This window comes from Panthera onca, chromosome A1 (assembly GCF_046562875.1).
Source record: "Panthera onca isolate mPanOnc1 chromosome A1, mPanOnc1 haplotype 2, whole genome shotgun sequence".
Classification (NCBI taxonomy): domain Eukaryota; kingdom Metazoa; phylum Chordata; class Mammalia; order Carnivora; family Felidae; genus Panthera; species Panthera onca.
The window spans coordinates 156,441,391-156,457,400 of NC_138339.1; the positions used below are offsets into that span (position 1 = coordinate 156,441,391).

Below are 16,010 nucleotides of genomic sequence, written 5' to 3' on the forward strand. Positions count from 1 at the left end.
AAGCAAGTACAAATATCCTTGATGAATATAACTGCAAGTATCATACTGTTTTGATCACTACAGCTATATAATAAAACTTTAAGTCCATAATTCTTATGACCCCAGCTTTGCTTTGCTTTTTCAAGCTTGTTTGGCTTTTCAGGGTCTTTTGTGGTTCCATACAAATTTTAGTATTGTTTGTTCTAACTCTGTGAAAATTGTTGTTATTTTTATATAGATTGCATTAAATGTGTAGATTTCTTTGGGTAGTATAGACATTTTAACAATATTTGTGCATGCAATCCATGAGGATGGCATATCTTGAAATTTGTGTGTGTGTGTGTCATTTTTAATTTGTTTCATCAGTGTTTTACAATTTTCAAAGGATAGTTTTTTCACATATTTAGATAAGTTTATTTATAGGTATCTTATTGTTTTTTTGTAACTGTAAATGGGATTGATTTTTTCATTTCTCTTTATGTTGTGTCATTATTGGTGTATAAAAATGAAATAACATTCTGTGTTTAATTGTTTTTTTTAATATGTATTTATTTGGAGAAGGGGCAGAAAGAGGGACAGAGGATAAAAGGGGGTTCTGAGTGGAGAAACTGACAGCAGTGAGCCTGATGTGGGGCTTGAACTCATGAACCACAAGATCATGCCATGAGATGAAGTCAGTCATTCAGCCGACTGAGCCACTCAGGGGCCCCTGTGCTTTGTGTATCCTGTGACATTGCTAAATTTGTTAACCAGTTCTAGCAGTTTTTTTGGTGGAATCTTTCTGGTTTCCTATATAGAATATCATGTGATTTGCAAAGAGTTAAAGTCGACTGCTTCCATGCCAACTTGGATGTCTTTTATTTCTTTGTGTCGTTTGATTGATGTGGCTAAGATTTCCAGTAATATGTTTAATAACAGTGGTGAAAGTGAATATCCATGTCTCTTTCCTGGTCATATAGGAAAAGCTCTCAGTTTGTCCCTATTGATGATGATATTAACTTTACTTTTGTTTTTTATATATGATTTTTATCATGTTGTGATGTGTTCCCTCTAAATCTACTGTGTTGAGATTTTCTATTATGAATGGATGTTCATAATAAATACTTTTTCTGTGTCTATTGAAATGATCATATGAATATTACCCTTTCTTTCAAAGCTGTAGTGGTCAAAGCACTATGGTACTGTCACAAATATAGACACACAGATCAATGAAGCAGAATGGAAAACCCAGAAATTAATACACAACTACATGGCTAATTAAACTTTGATAAAGCAGGAAAGAATTGCCAGTGTGAAAAAGATAGTCTCTTCAACGAATGGTGTTGGGAGAACTGGACAGCTTCATGTAAAAGAATGAAACTGGACCACATTCTTACACCAAACACAAAATAAATTCAAAATTGGTTACAGATCTGAATATGAGACCTGAAACCATTAAAATACTTGAAGAGAACATAGGCAATAGCTTTTATGACATCAGCTGGAGCAAGTTTTTTCTAGACATGTCTCCTGAGGAAAGGGAAGCAAAGCAAACAATAAACTATTGGGATATCAAAATATAAAGCTTCTGTACAGCAAAAGAAACAGTCAGCAAAACTAAGAGGCAACAGAGTGGGAGGAGATGTTTCTGAATGATATAGCCAATAAAATATATGAATAACTTATACAATTCAACATCCAGAAAAACCAAATAATCTAGTTAATAAATGGGCAGAATTCACGAATAGACATTTTTCCAAAGAAGACATACAGATGGCCAACTGATACATGAAAAGATGCTCAACATCATTCATCATCAGGGAAATTCAAATAAAAACTCCAATGAAATATCACCTCACACCTGTTAGAATAGCTAAAATCAGAGAAATAACAGGTGATTGTGAGGATGTGGACAGAAGGAAACCTTCTTGAACTATTGGTGGGAATGCAAACTTGTGCAGCCACTCTGGAAATCATTATGGGGTTTCTTCAGAAATTTAAATCACTACTACCCTAACATACAGCAACGACACTACTAAGAATTTACCCAAAAAATATAAAACTAGTAATTCAAAGGAGGTACACACATCCCAATGTTTATAGCTGTGTTATCTACAATAGTCAAATGATGCAAACAGTCCAAATGTCCGTCAACTGATGAATGAATAAATAAATGTTATTTATGTCTATACATTGGAATATTACTCAGCCATAAAAGGAATGAAATCTTGTCATTTGCAATGACAAAGGTTGAGCTAGAGAGTATTATGCTAAGTGAAATAAGTTGTGGGGAATAAGCTTAGAAATTCCCTGAGCCTACCCTGATCGGCTAACAAGGCATAAAGAATTAAAAAGTCATAGGATATTCTCACCCAAATTTGGGTAAACAAGATTAAGTAAATACGTATAAGTAAGGTGGAGCAGAAGCCCTAGTATAGATAGGGTGGGGCAAAAACTACAGTATAGGACAAAGGTATATGAGGTAAACAAGATTAGGTATTCAGGGTGGAAACGTCCCCCAACTTAGTACTATAGCAGAAAACTGCTTTCACAGGAAAGAAGGACCAAATTAGGTAAACAGGTAAATAAGGCTATAGACCGCTGTGGTGCAAAGTTGTCCAGAGCGGAGCTAATCAGCAAAAGAAAGGTGCCTTGTTGACCCTGAGGTAACATTCTCTGTCTTTCTTGCCCACTAGACCAGTTTAGGTAAACAGAGGTGGTTCCTCACATCTGCTGTAAACAACCTTCTGCCCAGGGCCAGGGTTTTGTTTTGTATTAACCCAAACCTCTAACACGGCATACTTTCAAAACCCCCTTTCCCTCATGCCCATGAGTTAATGTTCAAAGTTTCATTATATCTTTGTGCACGTCCATCATCATGTTTGTACGCCTTCTGATCCTAATAAAAATGGAGGAAGAACCCTTAATCAGGGCTCTTGTCTTCTCCCAGACATTAACCATCTCTTGTATTTTTAATCCTGCATCCTGCTTTCTTGCTGGACAAGAAAGAACTCCAGACCCAGAGTCTACAAAAATAAGTCAATCTGAGAAATAGAAATACCAGATCATTTCATTTATCTGTGCAACTTAAGAAGCAAAACTAATCATAATATGGCAACATATATGGAGAGAGGAAAACCAAGAAACAGTCTCTTAACTTTAGAGAACAAACTGATGGCTACCAAAGAGGAGTTGGTGGTTGGGGGTCTCTGTTAACTAGATGATGGAGATTAAGGAGAGCAATTGCTGTGATTAGCACAGGATGTTTAATGGAAGTGCTGACTCAGTATTGATTCAATGTTGATTGTACACCTGAAAGTAATATCACACTATATTTTAACTAACTGGAATTTGAACAAAATCATTTAAAAAATCATATAAATGCAAAAATTCTTCATATAATACTGTTTATTATTCTTATTCAACAGTTTATCATTCTTATTCTTATCCTAGCCAGAGCAATCTGGTCAGAAAAAAAATAAGAAAGGCATCTAAATCATAAAGGAAGTAAAATTTTCTGTGTTTTAGATGGCATAATCTTATACACAGAAATCCTAAAGATTCAACCAAAAAAATCTTATATCAAATAAATCAATTCAGTAAAACTGAAGGCTTCATTAAGATCCTTAAATATTAGTGAGTTGCTTTGGGCAGCATACCTCTTTAGCCATTTGGTGTCTTTTTGATTAGAGAATTTAGTTCATTTACATTTAAAGTAATTATTGATATTTATGTAATTATTGTCATTTTATGAATTACAAACAGTTTTCTGACTGTTTTTAGTTCCTCTATTTTCCTTTTTTCTTGTCTAGTTTTCCTCTCTTTTGGTTTGATGGCTTTCTCTAATGTGATGCATAGGTTTTTGTGTATCTACAATAGGAATTTTCTTTGTGGCCATAATGAGGCTCACATATAAAACCCTAATTTATGTTGATAGCAAGGTAAGTGTGAGTTCATTCTAAAACTTAACATCTTTAAAATGTTTATTTATTTTTAGACAGATACAGAGAATGAGTGGGTAGGGAAAGATTGAGAGGGAGAGAGAGAATCACAAGCAGGTTCCATAGTGTCAGCACTGAATCTATCATGGGACTTGATCCAATGAACTTGTGAGATTCCGACCTGAGCCAAACCCAAAAGGTGGATGCCCAACTGACTGAGGCACCCAGGTGTCCCTAAAACTGAACATTTTTCCTTGTCAATATTTAATTTGTTTGGCCATCATATTTTACATCTCTTTATTTTGTGTATTCCTTAGCTAATTATTGCAGTTAAAGTTATTTTTATTACTTTGCCTTTAAACTTTTAAACTAGCTTTATAAGTAATTGACCCACTACATTTATTATGTATGTAGTTTTACAAGTGAAATGTTAGTCTCATAGACTTTATTCCTACTAACTAGTACTTTTCTTTTCACTTTAAAGAAATACCTTTAACATTTCTTTTTTGGCCAGTTTGGTGGTGGTGACTTCTTTCGCTTTTATATTTCTGAAAAGAATATATATATATATATATATATATATATATATATATACGCTGAAAGTGAATATGCTGAAAGTGAAGGAATAGCTTAAAAAGTTTCATGCAAATGAAAAACCAAAAATCCTGGGTACCTATATTTATATCAGACCACATAGATTTTACTTATTTATCTTTTAGACATCACAGACATTAAACAAAGATTATAATAACAAAGATGTTCCCTACACACTGAAAAAGAGGTCAACCCAACAAAAATATTTAATATTTCTAAATTTTCTGCACCCAACATAGGAACACTTAAATATATAAGGCAAATATTAAGAAGCTTAAGGAGAAAAATACAACAAATAGCAGGGAATTTAATACCCCACTTACTTCCATTAACCAACCATCCAGACAGAAATTAAATACAAAGTGACCATAGGAAATACATTAAAGCAGATGGACTTAATAAATATACACAGAACATTCCCTCCCCAAAAAGCTTGATACATATTCTTTCCAAGTGCACATGAATCGTTCTCCAGTATAGATTATATTTGGCCAAAAAATAAGCCTCAATAGATTTAAGGTTATTGAAATATTTTTTTTCTACCAGAATGATTTGAAAATAGAAAGCAATCACAAGATGAAAGTTGAAAAACACAAATATGTGGAGATTGGAAATCATGCCACAGAACAATGAGACAACAAATAAATCACAGAAGAAATCAAACTTTACTTTGAAACAAATGAAAATAAAATAAAACATATCAAAATCTACAAAATGTAACAGAATCAATTCTTTGGGAGAAATTTATAGAGCTACAGGTTTACCTCAAGAAACATGAAAAAACTGAAATAAACAATCAAACTTTGCATCCAAAGTAACTAGAAAGAGTAGAACAAACAAAGCGTAAATGAGGAGAAGGAAGGGAATAACAAAGATCAGAGAAGTAAATAAAATAAAGAGTAAAAAAAGAAAAGTTTCAAAGAACAATGAAACCAAGAGCTGTTCTTTGGAAGGATAAACAAAATTGACAAACCTTTAGTTAGACTCACTAAGATAGAAAGAGAGAGGGTTGCAATAAGTAGAAATGAGAAGAGGACAATTTGCAACTGATAACAAAGACATACAAAATTTTATAAAATATTAGTATAAATAATTATACATCAACACATTTATCAATCTAAAAGAAATTGACATATTTTAAAAGCATGGAATCTTCCAAAGCTGAAACATGAAAAAGTAGAAAATCTGAATCTACTGATCACTAGGAAGGAGATTAAATCAGTAATAATTTTTTTTTAATGTAAACCTCAGAAAACAAATGTCTAGGACCAGCAATCTTCACTGGTGAATTCTACCAAACATTTAAAGATTAAATACTAATCCCTTTCACACTCTTCCAAAAATTGAAAAGGGAAAAATATTCCCAAACCCATCTTACATAAGACAGTATTACCTTGTTAAAACACACACACACACACACACACACACACACACACGAGGATGTCACAGGAAAAGAAGATTAGGGATTAATATCTCTGATGAATATAGGTACAAAATATCATCAACAAAATATTAGCAAACTGAATTCAACAACCCTAAAAGATTCATACACCATGACCAAGTGGCATTGATTACAGGAACGTAGGATGTTTCAACATTTGTAAATCAATCAGCATGATACACCACATTAACAAAATGAAGAATAAAATGTATATGGTTATCTTAGTAGATGACAAGAAAGAATTAAAAAACAAATTAACACACACATACACACACACACACATATATACATATATATATACATATACATATATATACATATATACATATATGTGATAAAATATATGATAACAATATATATATGTTATATATATACATATATATATATGATAAAAAACTCTTAACAAAGTGGATATACATGTAACATACCTCAATATTAGAAAGACCATATATGATAAGCCCACGTCTAACATCATACTCAACAAAAAGCTGAAAGTTTTTCCTTTAAGTTCAGGAACAAAACAAAGATGGCCAATCTTACCAGTTTTATTCAACATAGTATTAGAAGACCTAGCCAGAGTAATTAGATAAGAAAAATAAATAAAAGACATCCAAATTGGAAGGAAAGAAATAAAATTGTCACTATTTATAAATGATATAATTTTATATATAGAAAATCCTAAAGACTCTAAAAAAAACTTTTAGATATAATAAAGTTAAAGTTACCAAAATCAATGTACAAAAATTAGTTTCATTTAATTCACTAACTACAGACTGTCAAAAAGAATATTTTGAAATTTTTTCAAAAAGAAGAAAAAAAACCTAATAATGAATTTAACCAAGGAAATGAAAGACATGTGCAGTGAAAACTATGAGACAGTGGTAAAATAAATTCAAGAAAATGCAAATAAATGAAAACATATTTCATGCTCATGAATTGGAGGAATTAATGTTGTTAAAATATCCATATTACCCAAAGCAATGTATGGACTCAAATAAATCCCTATAAAATTTCCAATGGCATTTTTCACAGAATTAGAACAGATAATTCTAAAATTAGGAAACCACAAAAAATTCCTTATAGCCAAAATAATCTTGAGAAAACAGAACAACACTGAAGTCATAACAACCCTTGCTTTCAAACTATATTATAAAGTTACAGTAATCAAAAGAGTTATGGTATTGGCATAAAGTGACACATAGAACAATAGAGCAGAATAGTCCAGAAATAAAACCCTACATATATTGTCAATTGTCTAGCATAGGAGCCAAGACTACACAATGGAGAAGTGTGGGGAATAAGCCTAGAAATTTCCTGGGCTTACACCAATGGGTTAACAAGGCATAAAGAATTACAATGGGTGGGATGCTCACACCCAAGTTTGGATAAACAAGGTTAGGTAAATAAGTATAGAGAAGGGAGGGCAGAAGCCCCAGTATAGAGAGGCAAAGGCCCCAATATAGAATATAGGTATATGAAATAAACTAGATTAGGAATTCAGGGAGGAAGTGCCCCCCCCCCCACCATTTAGTACTATAGCAGAAAGCTACTTTCACAGGAAGGGAGGACCAAGTTAGGTAAACAGGTAGCCTGAGCTATAGACCACTGCACTGCACTGCTGGTGAAGCTGCCCAGGGAGAAGATGATTAACACAACAAAGGTGCCTTGTTAACCCTGAGGTCAAGTGTCCTATCTGTCTTATTCCTTAGTCTAGCTAAGATAAACAGAGGTGGTGCCACATGTCCCCTGTAAACAACCTTCTGCCCAGTTGCATGGCATCAGGATTTTGTTTTGTATTAACCCAAACCCCTAACCCTGAATATCTTCAAGATCCCCTTTCCCTCATGTCCGTGAGTTAATGTTCACAGATTCATTGTGTCTTTGTACAAGTCCATCACCATGTTTGTAAGACTTCTGCTCCTAATAAAAATGGGGCAAAGACCCTTATTTGGCGTTCTTGTCTTTTCCCGGACATTAGTCATGTCTTGCATTTTAATCCTGCGTCCCGCTCTCTTGCTAGACAAGAAAGAACTCTAGACTTAGAGTCTATGACAGGGGGAAACAGCTTGGCAGTGCAAGATGTGTAGATGTGAATTCCAGGAGAGAAAAAATGGTAGCACTGCAGAGAGGAAGGAACCCTTTCTGTACAGAGACAAAAGAGGGAGAAAGAGAGAGGGGTTGCAATTGTGTTGCATTAAGTTAGCACAAGAGGAAATCCTTTCTGGACCATGGACTGGGGAGTGAGGAGTACTGAGTGTTCCAGTTTTGTTTTGTTTTGTTTTTCAAAAGCTGTTTGGAGCTTGAACGCTGAGATTTTGGAACTGTGCAACTTTCTCTATATCAGAGCTGTGGTGTGTACTCCTGGGAGGCTGGCCCCAGAGTGCATAGTGACATGTCATAAGGAAATTTTCAAAATACAAAAATAAAGAGAGAATTCTGAAAGCATCTGGGGACAAAATGTCCTTAACCTGCAAGGTTACACATATAAGGGTGAGGGCAGACAAGTTCTGAAACTTGTCAGGTCAGAAAAGAGTAGCAGGACATATTCAATGTGCTGAACAGCTAATGTGCAGCTAATGTGCAGCCATGTGCAACTAAGAATTCCTTATCCAGCAAGGTTGTCATTCAGAATAGGAGAAACAAAGACTTTCCCAGAAAAACAAAATCTAAAGGAGTTAATGACCACTAAACCAGCTTTGCAAGAAATTTTAATGGGGACCCTCCAGTGGAGGAAAAAAACAAAAACAAAAACCCAAAGCAACAAAGATTACTAAGGAGCAGAGAATATCACCAAAACCACCAACTCTACAGGTAACACAGTGGCACTAAATTCATACCTTTCAGTAATCACTCTGAATGTAAATGGTCTAAATGCTCCAATCCAAAGACATAGGGTATCAGAATGGAAAAGATCCATCTGCACGATACCTATAAGAGACTCAATTTAGGCTTACAAACATCTGCAGATTGAAAGTGAGGGGATGGAGAAACATCTGCCATGATAGTGGGCATCAAAAGGAAGCTGGAGCATCTATACTTATATCAGACAAAGTATATTTTAAAACAAAGACTGTAGAGCCACCTGGGTGGCTCGTTTGGTTAGGTGTCCAACTCTTGATTTTGGCTTAGGTCATGGTTTGTGGCTTCTTGCACTGGCAGTGTGCAGCCTGCTTGTTATTATAACTTTCTCTCTCTTTATGTCCCTCCCCCACTCTCACTGTTTTTGTTTCTCTTAAAATAAATGAACTTAAAAAAAAAACAAAGACTGTAACGAGATAATGAGGGGCATTATATCATAATTAAGTGGTCTATTTATCAAAAAGATCTAACAACTGTAAATATTTATGCCTCAACTTGGAGAACTCAAATATACAAATCAACCAATCACAAGCATAAAGAAATTCATGGGCATAGGAGTACAAGATTTTAATGCCCCACATACAACAATGGACAGATCATCTAAGCAGAAAATCAACAAAGAAACAATGGAAAAAATGGCTTTGAATAACACACTGTACCTGATGGACTTAACTTATTTTTTAGAACATTTCATCCCAAAGCAGCAGAATAAACATTCCTTTAAAGGGAAAATAGAACATTCTCCAGAATAGATTGCATTCTAGGTCAGAAATTAGCCCTCAATATATGAAAATAGAGATCATACCATGAAAAATTTCAGATTACAAATTTATGAAACTAGAAATCAACCAGGAAAAAAAAATGGAAAGGGCTCAAATACAGTGAGGTTAAAGAACATCCTACTAAAGAATTAATGGTTTAACCAACAAAGTAAATAAGAAATAAAGATAAAATACAAAGAAGCAAAAGTAGATGAAAACACGACAGTCCAAAACCTTTGGGATGCAGCAAAAACAGTCCTGAGAAGAAATTACATTGCAACTCAATTCAGTCCTATCTCAAGAAGGCAGAAAGGCCTGAAACACAACCTAAACTTACACCTAAAGGAGCTAGAAAAGGAGCAGACAATAAAGCACAAAGCCAGCAAAAATGAAACAATAAAGATTAGACATGAAATAAATTATATATATATATATATATATATATATATATATATATATATATACAGTAGGATCAATGAAACAAAACACGGGTTTTTGAAAGAATACAAAGGTTGATAAACCCCTAGCCAGACATCTCAAAAAGAAAAGAGAGAGGACTCAAATAAATAAAATCACAAATGAAAGAGGAGAGATAAACACCACAGAAATATAAACAATTATAAGAGAAATTATATTATGAAAAATTATATGCCAACACACTGGACAACCTGGAAAAAATGGACAAATTCCTAGAAGCTCACACAAAACCAAAATTCAAACAGGAAGAAGTAGAAAATTGGAACAGTCCCATAACCAGGAAAGAAATTTAATCAGTAATAATAAATCTCCAAACAAACTAGAGTCCTGGACCAGATGGATTTCTGGGGGAATTCTACCAGACATTAAAGAAGAGTTCATGTCTATTATTTTCAAACTATTCCAAAAAATAGGCAGAGAAGGAAAACTTCCAAAATCATTCTATGAAGAGGGACTTATCTTGATTCCAAAACCCAATAAAGACACCAGACAGATATTCCTGATGTCCCTGGATTCACAAATTCCTAACAAATACTAGAAAATCAAATTCAACAGTACATCCAAAGAATTATTCACCATGATCAAGTGGGATTTATTCCTAGGCTGCAGGGCTGGTTCAATAATAGAAAATCAATCAATCAATCAATCAATCAATAATAAAAGAAAGGATAAGAACCATATGATCCTTACAACAGGTGCACACAAGGCATTTGACAAAATACAGCACTATTTCTTGATAAAAAACCTTAAGACATTTGGGGTTGGAGAAACATACCTCAGCATCATAAAAGCCATAGAATAAAGGCCCACAGCTAATATCATCTTCAATGGGGAAAAGTTGAGAGCTTTCTCTGTAATGTCAGGAGCACAAGGGATGTCCACTCACACCACTGTTGTTCAACATATTCCTGGAAGTTCTAGCCTTTGCAATCAGACAACAAAAAGAAATAAAATGTACACAAATTAGCAAAGAAGAGATAAAACATTAAATCTTCACAGATGGCATGATAATCTACATGGAAAATTTGAAACACTCCACCAAAAAAAAAAAAACTGCTAGAACTGATTGTGATTTCAGCAAAGTCACAGGGTATAAAATTAAATACAGAAATTGGTTGCATTTCCCTACACGAATAAACTGGACAGCGACAGATAGAAGAAAGAAACTGGACCACTCTCTTACACCATACACAAAAAGAAATTCAAAATGAATAAAAGATCTAAACGTGAGAGAGGAAACCGTCAAAATTCTAGAAGATAAAGCAGATAGCAACTTCTTTGACCTTGGCTGCTGCAACCTCTTACTAGCCACATTTCTGTAGGCAAGGGAAGTAAAAGCAAAATGAAATATTGTGACATCATTAAGATAAAAAGGCTTATGCGAAGTGAATAAAACAATCAATAAAATTAAGGTAACCAATGGAATGACAGAGGATATTTGCAAACGACATATCAGATAAAGGATTAGTATCCAAAATCTATCAATAACTTATCAAACTCAATACCCAAAAAACAAATAATCCAGTGAAGAAATAGGCAGAAGACTTGAATAAACACTTTTCCAAAGAAGACATCCAGATGACTAACAAACACATGAGAAGATATTCAACATCAGCTCAAATTCAAGAAAATAGAAATCAAAACTACAATGATATACCACATCATACCTGTCATAACGGCTAAAATTAACAACTCAGGAAACAACAGATGTTGGCAAGGAGGTGGAGAAAGAGGAACCCTTTGCACTGTTATTGGGAATGTCAACTGGTGCATCCACTCTGGTAAACAGCATGGAGGTTCCTCAAAAAATTAAAAATAGAACTACCCTATGACTCAGGAATTTCACTACTAGGTATTTATCCAAGGGATACAGAAATGCTGATTCGAAGGGGCACACTCACCCCATTGTTTATAGCATCACTATCAACAATAGGCGTATTGTTGAAAGAGCCCAAATGGAAAGAGCCCACTGGAAAGAGCCATCCAGTAACTGATGAATGGATAAAGTATAGTGGTATATACATACAATGGAGTACTACTTGGTGATCAAAAAGAATGAAATCTTGCCATTTGTAACAATGTGGATGGAACTAGAGTGTAATATGCTAAGCAAAGTAAGTCAGTCAGAGAAAGACATAATATCCTATGATTTCACACATAGGTGGGATTTAAGAAACAAAACAGATGAACATAGGGGAAAGGAAGGAGAAATAACGATAAAAACAAATAGGGAGACAAACCATAAAAAACTCTTAAATACAGAGAACAAACTGAGAGTTGCTGGAGGGGAGGTCGGTGGTATATATGCTAAATGCGTGATGGGCATTAGGGAGGGCACTTTTTGGGATGAGCACTGGGTGTTATATGGAAATTATGAATCACTGCATTCAACTCCTGAAACCAATACTACACTGTATATCAATTAACATGAATTTAAATAAACAAATTAAAAAATAATCAAAATGATATAAGTACTAGCAATTTTAATTTCCTTGGTAATTACAAATATTACATTTTTAATCTTGTCAATAATTGAAACTAATAATATAAATTACTTTATGATACTAGTCTAATATGCTGGTTTTATGCTCATCCAAATGACAACTTATAAACAAAACTAGCACTCTCAATTTTTCCTCTGAATGTTGACAGTTATTGCACAACAATTGAAAATTAATTGCTCCTAATAGACCCAGGGAAATGCTGTAGGTTTTTTCACAGTGGATTTGGGCATTGACATAGCCAATAATTTGAGTACATGCAATTTATTAATGGAAAGACCTTTTATATAACTTCCATATTTTATTCAAATAATGCATTGACAGGGCATCAACCAACTACAGGGTAAACTGGTATTCCCATAACCCACACCTCCAGACCCCTAAGGAAAATACTTCAAATTATTTCATAATTTTTCCCAGTACTTTCTTGATATTGTAAACAATATGCTTATCTTCTGATGGCTGACTCATAAATCCAAATATGAGACCATAATTTGTACCTTAGGCCACTGTGGATGGAATGTTGCCCCTCACTACATCACCCACTTTTTCCTCTTTCCCTCTCTCCCCATTCAACATAGTTATGTTTTATGTTTGGGGACATGCATTGATGGCATTGTTCCATCATTAGAATTTATTGGTTACATATATAATATATAATGGTACTATAAAACATGATGTTAGTTTATTTGATAATTCTCACTATCACCTAAACAAGAGATCTTAAAATCTTCTTGAGATAAATTATAGTAATATAGGAAGAATTGAACAGTTATTCATTCTAATTTTTCTCATTCCCTTATTTTGTCTTTTTGACAACCTGTCCATGATCATCCTCATCCTCCTGGACACCTATCTCCATGCATGCATGCATTTTGTACTTAGTTCTCCCTCGTGGACCTGAACTACATCTCCACCATTGTCCCCAGGATGGTGTCCAATTATCTCTTTCAAAACAAGTCTATTTCTTTCATTGGCTGAGGGGCTCAGAGCTTCTTTATCTTGACTTTAGTAGGTGCAAAAGGATTACTATTGACCACTATGGCATATGATAGCTAGGTGGCTATTTGCTTTCTTCTCCACTATCCCATTCATATCAGTAAAAGAGTCTGTGTGTTGATGCTAATGGGATCCTGGATAATGGGCTCAATCAACCGTTGTGCCCACACTGTATATGCCCTCCATTTACCTTACTGTCAATCCAGAACTGGCAACCATTTCTTCTGTGATGTACCGGACATATTGGCCTGCATGGGCCTGGCCAATGGTACTGGTCTGCATGGGCATCTCAGCCTCAGAATACAGTGTTTGGAAGCACCACACTATTGATTGTGTTTCCTTTAATTGGCATTACATGTTCCTATGGCCACATTCTCCTTGACATCTACAGCATGCACTCAGCAGAAGGGAGGAAGAAGGCCTATTTGACACACCGCACCCACTTCGCTGTGGTGACTTTCTAATATGCACCCTTTGTTTACACTTATCTATACCCAAGATCTCTCCAATCTCCAAGAGACAACAAGGTTCTTGTTGTCTTCTACACCATGCTTACCCAAATGTTCAACCCAAATGCTCAATCTACAGCCTTGAAAAAAAAAAAAAAAAAGAGGTGATAGGGACCATGGGAAGAGTAATTGAGAGGATCTGTTCTGTAAAAATGTAGAGGAAACTCTCAGTCCTGCAGTCTCATAAGAAGACCAATTTCACCTTTTTTACACCTTAAGGGCAATATTATTTCAGGATTGAAGACAAGCACTAAAATAACCTAGAAGATTAAAATAATTGAGATTTGACAAAACAATTGTATATTACTGATCACTCTTTTTGTTTTCTTTGTGGTAATTTTTTCAATAAAGATAAAGGCCATATATTTTATCCTAATTTGTGGGCAATAAGGTTTTTTTTCTAATTTTTTAAATGTTTTATTTATTTTTAAGAGACCGTCAGAATGTGAGTGGGGGAGGGGCATGGAGAGGGAGACACAGAATCTGAAGCAGGCTCCAGTCTCTGAGCTGTCAGCACAGAGCCTAATGTGGGGCTTAAACCCATAAACCTTGAGATCATGACTGGGCTGAAGCAGGATGCTTAACCTACTGCACCATCCAAGAACCCCCAATAAAGCTTTACTGATATGTAGAAATGATACTGGAAACAGTCAAATTTAATGGAATTATTCAGTATAATAGTTTTAATGCTTAGATATATCCCCAAAATGGGAAAACAAGACAAAGGACAAAAGTACAACAAATGCGATACCTTTTCTGGGTTTATTTAAATAAATGCTTTTAAATAAATGTATATTTGAATAAACAAAGAGAAGCAAAGATTTCAAATAAACTTTAACTTGATAAATGAGCAATGTCTTGTAATACGAGTAGTACATGACTCTGAATGTTGCATGATCACAACTGAGGCAATGGTTCCTGAAATTCGCTGTGATATACAAGTGCTTTGGATTATAAGTATGTTTCCGGAACACATTATGCTCACAAACCAAGATTTTACTGAATATATATATATATATATATATATATATATATATACTCTAAAATAGTGAATACTGGTTTTTCTGTTTCCCAATTTTCAGGGAAGGTGATAGATGTAGAGACTAGGCATAAAAATCTGCATGGAATTAGATGCCTTCACACCATTAGAGAGGAAATTTTATATCTTTTATGAGAGGGAGCCTGAAAACATCTAGATGAATCAAAAGAAAACAATTTTATTACAGGTCTATCCCAGGAAAAATAATTATGACTGGAGAGAGGCAAATTAAAGAATCAGAGCCATTTTATAAAAATATTGATGGGAATTACACACTATTAAGTGATGAATAATCAATCTGAGCCAATTGCAAATCATTCCTCAAAACACTCAAATTTTACATTCCCACAAGCCAAGCCATTATTACTGTTTTATACGATAATTTCTGTTATGGACATTTCATTATACATTTAGCATTGTCATAATTCTACTGAACCAGGATTGAGGGATTGATTTTAGTTAGCCTTTCTCTACCACATTTTTAAATAGATATATCTGTTTAGTCACTAGACTACAAAAGTCCTACCATTATATCCAGCTTAACTCTACTCCTGAACGCTATCAATGAATGGTCATCAGTGTTTGTTTATGGGATAATTCAGTTATAATCTTTATTTTCTGAAATCAGATGTAAATAAGGAGGCTAGAATAAACATACAAGAAGTATTACCCCAAGCATGATAGTAATAGATGACTGATGCATTTGAATGGAAATAGTTATTTTTTTCCAAAATAAAAGATCTGCACTTCAGAAGGTTTCATATAAGTTTGTATATTTTTATACTTAATCTAAGTGAGCTTTTAGAGATTTATAGACTATTAAGAACTTGATTAAGAACTTGATTTGGGAATGACAAAAGTATGACTTTTCTTCAAATATACAGTGGACAATATTCTCATCACAAGAAACTACAATAATATAGTAATACTT

The 16,010-nt window shown here is 34.2% G+C and overlaps 1 pseudogene; it reads left to right on the plus strand.

The window, feature by feature from the left end:
• LOC132680248 (olfactory receptor 2L3-like) overlaps positions 1-14,198 on the plus strand; it is an 87,484-nt pseudogene extending 73,286 nt beyond the window's left edge.
• The last annotated feature ends 1,812 nt before the right edge of the window (positions 14,199-16,010 follow it).